Genomic DNA, 13,139 nt, shown 5'->3' on the forward strand with positions numbered 1-13,139 from the left:
ACTGGTGCCCGCTCGAGCAAATCGAAGATCAAAGAGACTACAAGTGATACAAGTGATCACTTCGATATGTTATAGAATCAAATATCTTAATATAAGTGGCTAAAACTCAAGTAATATAATGTTACCCAATAACTGAATAAAAACAATAGGAAACAAAAATAATAAGTACATTTTTATCACTAAACTAATTTTGTGGAAAATAACTATTATCAAAATCTTTTCATTACTTGTGTACTTGCAATCTAGTAGAATATGAGCCAACTGAGTGATGTAAATGGGTGAAAAAGTGGAAACCAAATTGGAATTAAAAACTCTCTCTCTCCCCTCCGGGAGACGGCGTGGTGTCCAACATTTTGTGGGTCCGTTGAGAAGGTATGAACTTTTGGCGCGAGGAAAAAAAAAATGTGTGCTTTGAACTTGAAACAGCCACGGGATACAGGGCCAGCCCCCGCCAGGGCCGGGGCTCCGCTGCGTCCGCGCGACTTAACATTTATAATTGTCAGCAATGTGAAATGGTTCCTTTTGAACAGGTCTGACTTGGGGGGGAAACTCCAAATAATAACAGTAAGTTTTTGTTGAAAATTTGAAGGTTTTTAATGTAGCAGCCAGCTCTCTGGACTGTGAACTAAGCAAAAGCCCCATGCTGGCCGACGCAGCGTGGCGTACACCATACTATGAGGCGCTGGAAGGAGGATGAGGGGGAAAAAGGAAAAAAAAAAGGGAAAAGGAAAAAGGGAAAAAGAGAGAGAGAGAGAGAGAGAGAGAGAGAGAGAGAGAGAGAGAGAGAGAGAGCTATGTACTTGTAGCAGTGGGGCTACATATCTCTTCATTTCCAGCAATGAAAAACTAATTATCAAATGTAGTAGGTCTGTCTCTCTTGCTTGGAAACTCTAACAACTATAGTGAGTTTTGTGTTGAATTATGGAATGTAATCAAGGTAAAGAAAAAATGAGGTGAAATTCATTAGTTATACAGTAGGGGGTAAGGGGTGGGGGCGGGGAGTATACTGGGGTTTCTGGTGGTGGAATATGGGCACTGGTGAAAGGATGGGTGTTTGAATATTGTATAACTGACATATAAACCTGCGAACTTTGTAACTTTCCACATGGTGATTTAATAAAAAGTTTAAAAAAAAAACTCTCATGTTTAGGAGCAAAGGGTATGGTTCAAGTGCTAGAGCAAATGCCTTCCATATGTTAGGTCTGTGTTTTATCAAGCTCCACATCCCCCAACACCAGTACCGCAGTCCTACTTCCTACAAGCTACCAAGAGTGTTCTGAGCCCTGCTAGCATTTCCAGATCTCATCCTTAAATTATTAAAAAGAAAACGGATAAGCACATGTAATTATTAAAGCTGGATCTGTATCTCACATCTTATACAAAAGTCAACTCAAAGTGGATCAAAGACCTTTAGGTAAAAGATCTGGACCTATAAAGTACATTGAGGAAAATATCAGCAAAAATATATCAAGACCTAGACCTCAGAGGAGTTTGCAGCGATATGATGCATTAGAAAAGACTGCAGTATGAAAACGAGCTCAATAGAAAAACATCAAAATTAAAAGTTTCTGTATGGCAAAAGAAACTAAACAACAGTTAAATAAATGGGAGAAAATAATCACATTCATCATATCAGATAAAGCATTTATATCCAGGACCTATAAAGTATGCATGAAGATCATGCAAAAAAAAAGTCTAAAAGCCCCATCAGAAAATGGGGAGAGTAAATTATCTGACACTTTTCTGCAGAAAACCAATGGGTGGCTAACAGGCACATGAAAAATGCTCATCATCACTTATTATTTAGGAAATCCAGATCAAGACAGCAATGACATATTATCTTATACCAGCAAGAATGGCACATATCAAATTGACTGGGAACAATCTCTGTTGGCGGGGATGTGATGAGAAAGGAACCCTCACCCACTGCAGGTGCAAATGTGTTCTAGACCAATCCCTGTGGAAAACAGTATGGAGGGTACTCAGTAAACTCTGAGCTCTCATCTGATCCAGCAATTCCACTCTCGGGTACCTGTCTCCAGGACAGAAAAACATTCATTCCAAAAAATTGATGCACACATTTATTCATTCCAGCACTCAGTACAATTGTTAAGATTTGGATTCAACGTAGTTGTCCAACAAAAGATTAGTGGATCATGAAGATGTATAAATACACAGTGGGATAGTACACAGCTGTAAGGAATGATGAAATCATGCAATTTGCAGCAACATGAATGGGACTGGAAGACATCATGTTAAGTGAAGTAAGCCAGAAGAAGAATAAACACAGGGTGATATCACTTACATGTGGTATTTAGAGTAATGGATGAGGGAATGCAATGTGTTAAAGGGGATGCCCAGATTAATCTTGGCCCCAGACTATAAGGAGACGGAAAGAAATAGTGGAAGGGAGGGGAGATGAAACAGGTGAGAAGCAATGGGTTCAGGTCAGAGTATTAAGGTCCAGTGGTAGAGTCAAATATTTAAACCACAGTATCAACAGCACTGAAATCAAGAGACCAAAATTTTAACAACTGAGTTTATAAAGGTGCCTGTTAAGAGGGAAGACTGGAGGGAGTGGTGTGGAGGAGGGGAAGGTAGGGAACCTGGAAATATTGGTGGAAGGAAGTTGACGCTGGTGGTGGGATTATTGCTTCAATATTGTATGTCTAAAACTCAATTATGAGTAACTTTGTAAATCATGTTACTTTTAATAAAAATATAAAAAAATTGTCACTTGAATAAGATAATTTTAGCTACCAGTAGTTAATTTTCTCTGCATGATATTGATATTTGTAATTTTTACCTTCGTTATATTTAACTTTATTTTCCAATTTTTCACAATGAATGTCTTTAACATTTTAGTTAAGAAAAATTAACGTAAAATGTGTAATGCATAGCACAATTACAAATACTTCATTAAGAGTTAATATACTAAAATTTCTTAGGTAGAGAGGTAGAGGTTATGGGCTAAATTTAAGGACAGCATAATCCATTATACAAAAATGTTTCGCCTTAGCCAGAGTGTTAGTATAGTAGATAAATCACTTGCCTTGCATGCAGTCAACCCTGGTTTAATCCCTGGCACCACTATAGACCCCTAAACCCCAATGGTGGGTGTGGTATGGAAAGTTAGATGCACGAAACTCTGATTTGCAAGAGTCAGTAGTTCTGAATAAAAATGTCTGTGTGGGGGGGGGGCGGTGGGGTTGGTGGGATTGAAGAGAAACAAATGCTGGTATGCTAAACTACAATGAAAAGAGCACAACCTTCCTGAAAATGTTGTTTTTCTGTGATATGTCTTTGTTATTGGATTGAAGTGAATTCTAGATTGATTAGCTGAAAAACATTTGAAGGATTACTTTGTTAATAGCAAAAATGATTATAAAATTAAATGCTGACTTCAAATTGTAGGTCAACATTTGTAAATATGTAAATATTACAAAAATCTAACAAAAATACAGTTGTAAAATTACAAAGTTTAACAAAAATACAGTTGGAAAGTAATGCACTCTGTTCACCTCACAAAATAACTGGACATGTGCTATCCTATTGGCCAAAACCTCTCTCTCAACATTATTCTTTATTCTGCTGTTGTGTGTGTGTATATATACACACACACACATATATATATACATATATATATATATATATCCGTCCCTCTCAGAGAACCTGGCAAGCTACTGAAAGTATCCGCCCGCGTGGCAGAGCCTGGCAAGCTACCCGTGGTATATTCGATATGCTAAAAACAGTAACAACCAGTCTTACAATGGAGACATTACTGTTGCCTGCTCGAGCAAATCGATGAACAACAGGATGACAGTGCTATATATAATGTATATATGTTTATTCTACTGTTGCATATATGTACACATACATTTGTATTCATACACATATATACATCTGTATATATAGATATATACAAATACATATGTATATAGAGATATATTTATATATATATATTAAAATGAAGGGGCTCCAGTTTCCTCATAGTTAAAATTTGTATATCCCCCCAATTCAGTATATTACAAACTGATATATTACCCTTAAGCCATATATGTGATTTTCTCATGTTTTAGTTTATGAATCGGATTCCTGCTTTCCGAACAATAGTACTCACTTTTATAACTTCTACTGACATACAAATTAAGACAAATTAACATGAGTTAAAGGTTTAAATTATTGGTTTAAAGGTAAATTATTAATGATTGTAGTGGTAGAAAATTCTGTTTTATTTACATATTTATTTGTATTTATAGACACTTTGAGAATATGAAACAAAAATGTCCATAACATGTTCAAAGTTAAGTATACATTCTGAAATTCTGTTGCACAAAATTAATTTATTGATTTTTCTATTCATTTATATTTCTTTTAATAAAAATAAAAATTTTGAAATAGACACTAAATGTGTAGCACACTTCAGTGATAATGATTTTGTAAATCTATTTCAAATTAACATACTCTAGAAGAGTCTGAGGAGATTTTATTGTGAATGATCATATAACACAAGTTATTTTCAAAGTGAACATTATCCCCTATTCCTGTTTGGAAGCATTCTGATAACTTTTGTGAGTTAGTTAAGTTCTCAGGGAACCTATTAACTTAGTTTGTTCTCAAAGAGTTATAGATTGCATAAAATGGAAAATAAGTTGGAAAGTAACAAATAACTTGATCCAAGTAATTGAACCTCTTTAGTTGTCCAGTCATACGAAAGATTATGATAGTATGATAGTCTAGATTTTTGTATGATAGTTTAGATTTTTTTCCAAAATTACTTGAAACAGGCGGGTAGGGCATTTGCCTTGCACGCAGCATACCAGGGTTCAATTCCTTCACCCTCTTGGAGAGCCTGGCATACTATGAGAGTATCTTGCCCACAAGGCAGAGCCTGGCAAGCTACTTGTGGCACATTCTATATGCCAAAAACAGTAACAACAAATCTCACAATGGAGACATTACTGGTGCCAGCTCGAGCAAATCGATGAGCAACAGGATGACACTGATACAATGACAGTGACACAGTGATGCAGTCTAGCTGGAACTATTTCCATTTCTTTATCCCCGTAAATGTTATTCTCATACAATAGATTTGCCAAAGCAGAAGTCTTTGAGACATGCAACTTAATTACTGAAAGGGAGTTAGTTGATGTAATACAACATAAAAGCTATATGGTATTATACTAAAAGGTTTTATACTTAATCATAGCAAAGTGATACAGAAATACTGGCCTTTTTGTGGAATCATATGTACCTTATAGGTTGGAAGACTTTCCACAGGCAAGGAAATATCAGAGAAGAGTCTAAAATACCCACATAAACTCGGTTTATATAAGGCTTAGGTTGTGGCCTTAGAAAAAAATCCATAGAAATTAAAATCGAAGGAGGAAGATAGTAATGTGCCTGAAATTTGAATGCACTCCCTTACACATGCACTTTTTTATTGACAAAAGATCTTAGTTTATTGGTCGAAGGTGTTTTAATACAATATATAAGCAGTTCCTTGATATAAACGTCAAAGAGCAGCTGTCTTGGTTTTTAAAAATGAGTAGAGAGTGTTATCAGAGACATCAGCAGCTGTGGAAATGATAGAGAGAGACTAAACAGAATTCAACCTGTAATAAACAACAGCAGCAACAACATCCAGAAAGAACAAATGAGAAACCAGAGTTTCTATTATATGGTGTGTAAAATTTTAATTTTGAAGAAAATAGACTATGAAATATGAAAGAAATAGGAGTGTGCTGACCCATACCCTATTAAATAATCAGTCAAAAGAAATTTTCTAGGACTGTAGGGGAAGAAGCTAAGGTTGATGTAACAGACAAAGCCTTGAAAACAGGTACTAAAAATACATTTAAGTAACTAAAAGATGATACAGTAAATGCTTAACTGATAATTATTTTAGTGAATATTTAATAAAAATAGAGATGAGGAAATAAATATTATGAGGTTGGAGTTACATAACTCAATACAACTAGTTCTACAATAAACCTTACATCCTGAAATTGGGGATATGGCTCAAAGGGATGAAGTGCTTGCCTGGCATGAGTAAGGACCCAGATCAATCCTTGATGTCGCAGGACCACTTGAGCCCCATCAGGGTGACTCTGGTTACTCTCAGCAGTAGTGGTCTGAGAATAGCAGAGCCAGGACTGGGCACTAAAAGGTCAGGCCTACACTACCGGGTTGAGTGTTAGTGTGGAGTTTCTCTGTGAATCTCCCCATCAGAACTTCTGGCATGTCATATTAAAATGCTAAACCTGCTAAACCAGGTTAGTTATCCAGTCTAAAGACCAGAAAGAAAATAACGAAAATGAAGAGCCTCAGGTGGGCCAAACACCATAAAAATGTGTAGAATGGGAGAGAGTAAAAGAGAGAATGGCTAGAGAAGAGATATTTTAAATAGTAATAATTTAATATTCCTGTCAAATAGTGTCAGTAATATTAATCTACGTATTTAAGAAGCACAAAAGACAACATATGGGGGGGAAAAAGGACTATATACAATCCCATTGAAGTCAAATATTTGAAAAGCAGAAGAGAAATTCTTGAGAGTTGCAGAACAGAGTTGGATGCAAGAGATAGATAGTACAGGGGTTTAGGTCTTTACCTTGCATGTGGTTCCATCCTCGGCACCATATATAGTTCCTCAGGCACCACCATGAATGATCCCTGAGCTCAGCTCAGTGTGACTTAAAGCTCCTGCAAAGAAAATTGGCTTATTCAGTATAATTCAATGTAGAGACCAAACTTCGAATAACAATTGACTTCTCAGAAAAATTCATTAAAGCCAGAGGCAGAGGGTTAACATAGAGCAGCAAAGGAAAAAATGAGCAACATAAAGGGCAGTCAAGCATATTTTATCCATAGAAAGAGAAAAATCCAACTGCTTATCAAAACTGAAGTTAAAGTGCTGGAGAGATAGTATAGCAAAGGAGGTGCTTGCTTCATAGGCAGCCAGCATGGGTTAGATTCCCAGCACTGTGCCAGGAGTGATCCCTGAGCAGTACACCATTAGGAGCTAGTCCCAAGCACTGAACATTGGTCAAAAACAAAACAAAAGTTTACTGAAAAAAGAGCACAATACAGAAGTCAACTGCATTTCTATGTTTAGCAGCAAAATTTGAACTTAAGAAAAATACTATCATCATGGCATCAATAAGAATGAAGTCATATTTGTAGAAATTCACAATCTGATCTAAATGATCTAAAGTTTTATGAGAGTACAATAATGGTGGTGGGTGGGTGTAATGGTGGTGGGATTGGTATTGGAATATTGAATGTAATTATAAAAAATACAAAAAGTAATGTTTTATGATAATGCAAAGAATTTAGAATATTGAAACAGTTTTGAAAAAGGAAAACAAAGTTAAAGAACTTAGACTTTCTGGTTTTCATATGACTGTAGGACTCAGTAATAAAGAACAGTATAAAGAAGTTAATATAAAAATGGATTTGATAATTTATCTGTCAAAGTAGGATTGTGATTCAAATATACACTTGCTTAGATAGGTCACCCTTTAAAATAAACAGCTCTTAATTAAAAGTTAATCATTTGACATATAGAGCATATTTAATAACATTAAAATTACTATTGTTTTTGATGTGATAATGATACGCATTATGGTTTTATCATAAAAATTTTGCCGTTATCTTTTATCAGTACATACTAACACAATTTACATGATATTTTTGGATTGTATTCAAAAAGAAATATCTGATGAGGGGCCAGGAGATGACTCCGTGGCTCACATACTTGTCTTGTCCTTTGGAAGCTGTGTTTGATCTCTGGTATTGCAACTTGCACTGAGAGGAATCAAAGCAACTCTGATACTGATGCCAGGTGATTCTGTTTTTATTCCCAGCATCACGAGCACTATGACACCACAGATGTGCAGGCAAAATGGCTGGGAGTGTAACCTGTGGAGATGTGTAAGCATCTCTACAGCTTCTAGTGAGATAGGCACCAGGCACCACCACAGAAATGCTGTTCCCTCCAAGCACCATGGCCAACTGTGTGGCACCATGTGTGTGTGTGTGAGTGTGTGTGTGTGTGTGTGTGTTACTCCCAGTTATCTCATTATCAGCAGAAAGAACTGAAGAGGGTCAAAATAGTGAAAGAAAAAGTTGGTTAAAGTGTAGTAAAAAAATAATTATGACCGAAGAATACACAGCAGTTCATGTTACTGGGCTATATATTCATAATGAAATTGTCATAGTGGAAAGGAGAAAAAGAACTAGGAAGAGTAAAGTATTGTTATTTGTGCTCTCTCTCTGCTAACCACAGTAATCATCGCTAAAAGAACACTCAAATATGAACAGTTTAGAACAAATAAGTCCAAGAAAGGTGAGTAAAATCTTGAAAACAATCTGAGCAAGATAAAATTCATCTGAATTATAAGTGCCTGGGTTAGCATCAACTTCCTTAACTGTAGTGCTTTATTGTTCTTGAGTTCTGTGACTTGGTAAAAATCTAAACCCCTTAGCTCTGAAACTAAAATCTCTGTGGGAATTTTAAAAGTCATGTAGTCAGAAGCTGCGTTTTGTTCCTAGTCAGTGTTACGATCCATAATTCCTCACCCCCTTTCAGTTTATTTTTTATTGTCTGTAGTCTTTGTATTTGGGTCTTGTGACTTACAGAATAGGTTACTGTAATAGAATGTTTGCTACTGCTCTGGAAACTCATTTAAAATCAGTAACTAGTTCAGAATGTACAACTCTTTTTGCTAAATGATCTCTGCCAAGCGAATCATTCTTTTGGACTTTGTAATTTACATTGTTTAACAGCACATCACTGAGTTTTGAGTAATCTATAAAGCTGTATACAATTTTGTCCTCATTAAAGAAATCTGACATTGGTGCTCAGTTTTCATAATTACTGGCATTGATCATGGCTACCTGTAAGGTAAAATTTTAGATCTCAATTATCAGGACATAGGCTGTGGAACCCTACTGTTTTAAAGGTTGCATCATTATACAGTACTGGACTTGGGGGAAGGGACCCTAAAAGTTTAAAAGTAGAGCATAGTACCTGAAATAGGGGCATAGTTCTAACATTCTGTCCTTAATCTTATCCAACATCCCTTTTGAATATTTCACTTTTTTGATGACTATTGTTCCTAGTACTTAACCCATTGTACACTGTGACAGAATTAATGATTTTCTCAGGAGGCAAATCTGAGTAGGAGCAGTATTTATATGAAAGACAACTGATCCTACTTCCAGGTCCATCTTTGGGCCAAGATACGTAGTCGCCAACAGTGAGTTGGCGACTGTATTTTTTTGAGTTCTGGCGCAAAGTAAGATCCATCTGTTTTGCCCAGCCGTTTGCCGGAGTGCCACAAAATGGTCCTGTTATTAGTCTTATTTGTGGTCCTATTTGAGGTTAGAGGATAATGTAAATAAACTTCAGTCTTCCTTGTGCTGAATGTATCATAGGAATTAAAAGCTGTAGTGCTAGTAGTGGTAAGTAATGTTGAGTCTCTGTTTTTCAATTGCTCTGTTTTCTTTGGATTAAGGAACAGACATTTAAGAATGAGTTTGTCATCTGGAAAGATAGTTGTGACCAAGTTTCCCTCAACAGGATACAAGATGTTATTTTTGAGCTTCATTACCCTCACCAAGGGGGAAAAATAGTGGGAAAAATAAATAAGGAAAAAATGAAATTAAGGAAAAAAATTAGAAGTAGGGAAGGAAGGAAGGAAAGTGAAAGTTCTAAGAAAGAATTGAGAAATACATAAAAGAAAGAGAATGTAACTATGTAGACCGTCTCTTCATAGAAATGACTTTATTAATTTTTACTGATACTTCAGTTCACTCAACATCTGGTGAATTAAAGCAAAGGAAATATGGCTGATTAAATTGAACTATTAGTTGTCAGTAAAATAGTTTATATGTAAATAGGCAATCTAGTTTCCATCATCTTTTCTTGTCTGTACCAGACTTTGAATCATTTTCACCAACCATACTTGAGGGGTGAGTAGAACAATACCAATCAGTGATTCAGATTTATATAGAGGTGGGCAGTTTTAATATTTCTGAGTCATTTATCAGGAATTACTGTTATTCCATATAATTTCTGAGCACGAGTTATTTTTGTCACTTTCTTTTAAGAATATTTTGTTGCCTTATAAGGAAATATGTGCACTCCCTTCCTCTCATTCAGTTGTCCCTGGTGCCGCCTCCATAATTTCTGTCTTCACACTGGAGCATTTTTAGTCTAATTCATCATGTGAGAAACAGGGGAAAAGTTTAGTCAATGTCAGTGATTTTTTTTTACTTCATTCATGGATGGAGTTAGTGTGAATCCGAAGCTGTTTTCATTTAAAACCCATGCACATCAAATAGACACAATACCCAGAATATTCCTTCATATACTTTAGGGAATAAAGAATTTGCAAGTGAGCTCTAGTTACATTGTGTAACAATAAATGCAGATTCAGGACTGATTCATGATCATGCTTTAAATCTGATTTTGTGCTGGTGTGACATGGACAAAACATATCACTTTAAGTCTGACAAATATAGGATATATATATATATATATATATATATATATATACTGACTTGTAAAAGAAAATATATAATTGCATTACCTCCATTTTACAACAAACAGCTATATTTTCTAAGTCCTGTTGTATCAATTAAAAGCTAATCTAAAAGCAAGAATGACTTAATTTAGTCTGATTCTTAAACTATTATTTATAGATGGTGTTTGAAGAAAGAATTTTTTAAAAAATAGTATGACATTTTAAGCCCAAATATTTATTACTCAGATATTTTTGTATGCCTTTACTCTTGATTTTAAAATTCAAGATATGTATAATCAATATATACATATGTATATATTATGTGAATTATATATATTATGTATATATGAATTATATATATATATATATATGTACAGTGTTTGTAAAACCGGGAGATCTGGCTCAACCTTGCTGCTCTTTACTTTTTGCTTTAAAGACCGGTGACTGTGTGTGACAGTGTGCCCTTTATGATGTGATAAAGCACACACTAGACCTATAATACATTGTAATAGGCCATTTTAATGGGCCTAAGCAAATATATACAGGTATTTGTTTATCTCACCCTCATCTGCCACACCACAAATTTAGTTATTTGACATTTTTTCCAACTCTATTTGAAGTAGTACATTCCCCTAACATGTGTTTTTAGATCATAGATTATTTTCTTCATTCTTTGAAATTAACAGTTTATATAATCTTTAGGCTGTGAAATGTTGTTGTGGAATTGCTATTTTTTCTAAATCAAATAGGATATAGCTAAAATTCATACGAATTGAGCTTCTAGTATATCACTATAAAATCCTTAAAATGGAGGCATATTTTGTTTTTCACAATTGCTTTTTTTTTCTGTCTTCAGATCCTTTTCTTTTCATTAAAAAACTACTCTGGGAAGAGATTTTTTTCCTTAACAGAAAAAAAAGCCACGCTTGACTGATAATGCATTGCTTTGGATGGTGAAACATTATGAAAGTTTAATTTTTAATTAAATCTGAAATACCAATTATAACTGAAAGAGATTTTAACCTGTTTCTTTTCAGACTGCCTGAAGTTACATTTAGAGACTGAAATCACTGCACCTTAAAAACAAAAGATTGAACTGCCCTGCATTTCTGTAAGTGAAAGCTTCCTGTACCTTTCCTCTGTGGTTTTGTGACCAACCCCCCAAAAAAGGACAAAAATATTGGTAACATAATAACTAGACATGAGTGAGATTTTGAATGTCCCCGAAGAAATGCACATTTAAATGATTTCCTTCTTTTAAAAAAATGTTGAGCTCAATATTCAGTATGTCTTTTTTATCCAACCTAAATTGTGAATCCTTCCTTTTGGCTGGTTTGAATTGCATTAGGGGGGAGTCACCCACTGTGCCTTAGCACAGTGACATACACCCTGTCAGAAAATAGTCATGCGTTTTGGTGCAAGTCTCACTGAAGGTAACAGATTTCTTAGAGAATCATGGTTGATTCCTTTTTTCTTTATGATGTCATTAGAAATTTTTAGCCTTTGTGTCAATGGAATTGAAGAGAAAGAAAGTTCATGATGACATCAGAAGATTCTGTTGCCTTGAGGACTTTGGGCAAAACTAAGTAAAATGCATAATTCCCTTGTGTGCGTGTGTTCCCCATTCTGCTATGAAGCAGTCAAAATAGCACATCTTATGTCTTCCCGTGAGCTACAAGGCTGTCTCTCAGAGCCCCATTGTTCCATAAATGCATGTCAGAGTCTACCACAGTCTGGTCTACCCTTATTTAGCTGCTGTTTTGTCAATGTACTTGGAAGAACAATTAACATTTGGGATTTCAATGTCTGAATAACAGGCAGTGAATAGAACCCGAGCATATAAAGGATTCAGACACCCAGGGTAAGAAAGCAGAGGCTTATAGTGGGGAGGGGAAAAAAAAAAGAAACTCATTTTAATGCTGCTCTCAAAGGTTGTGAAATACTACAAGGAACGTCAATCTGTTTGTTTGTTTTATTTTAGTTTAGACCAAAACGTATATTTTTGTAATGAAATCCAGAAGGCAGTAATGTCTTCCTAAGTTTTGCAGTTTAACGTGTTATAAGGTCTTTTACTGGAGAGAGTCTTAAAACCCTTAAATAATACTCATCCCCTTGAGTTGTTGGGAGGCCAGCTGTGGGGCACACGCATCCTGGTTTGCAGAGTGTCTCAACTCCTTTCCAGAGAAGTGATTCAGACTATTTCTCCTGTTTTCACTTTGATTCATGGTACTTTTTTTTTTTACTGACTACATTTCTCTTGTGTTAATTGTAGACAAGCCTGAAGTTGTTTAACTGTCTCTGCCTATTGTCTAAATTCCTGCTAGGTACAATTTTTTTTTTTTTTTGAAATGATGCATGGACAGAGCAGCGTCCTCTCACTGTTGGGTTATCTGGTGAATCAGAGAGAACTTTGGCAGCTTATGCCCATTGCCCACTGAGCACAGTGCCTGACTGGTATGAGTGAATAAATAAAAGTTGTTTTTATTTTTGTCATAACTGCAAGAGATCAAACCCATAAATGGCAAGGCCTCTAAAAATCAGAGTACTTCTTCATTTTTGTAACCCGTTTCATATTTATTTTGTAATTTAATTTTTATGGAATTGGCA

At 35.4% G+C, this 13,139-nt stretch overlaps 1 protein-coding gene across 5 annotated transcripts in view; it reads left to right on the plus strand.

Annotated features, from left to right (window-relative positions):
- ZBTB20 (zinc finger and BTB domain containing 20) overlaps positions 1–13,139 on the plus strand; it is an 897,756-nt gene that overhangs the window by 335,519 nt on the left and 549,098 nt on the right. For all 5 annotated transcript variants that reach the window (XM_055125915.1, XM_055125914.1, XM_055125917.1 and 2 more), the window contains one exon: positions 11,570–11,643. The gene's annotated coding sequence lies outside the window, so the exon portion shown is untranslated. The remainder of the gene's footprint in view (positions 1–11,569; positions 11,644–13,139) is intronic.

The sequence above is a fragment of the Sorex araneus genome, chromosome 2 (assembly GCF_027595985.1).
Source record: "Sorex araneus isolate mSorAra2 chromosome 2, mSorAra2.pri, whole genome shotgun sequence".
Lineage (NCBI taxonomy): Eukaryota > Metazoa > Chordata > Mammalia > Eulipotyphla > Soricidae > Sorex > Sorex araneus.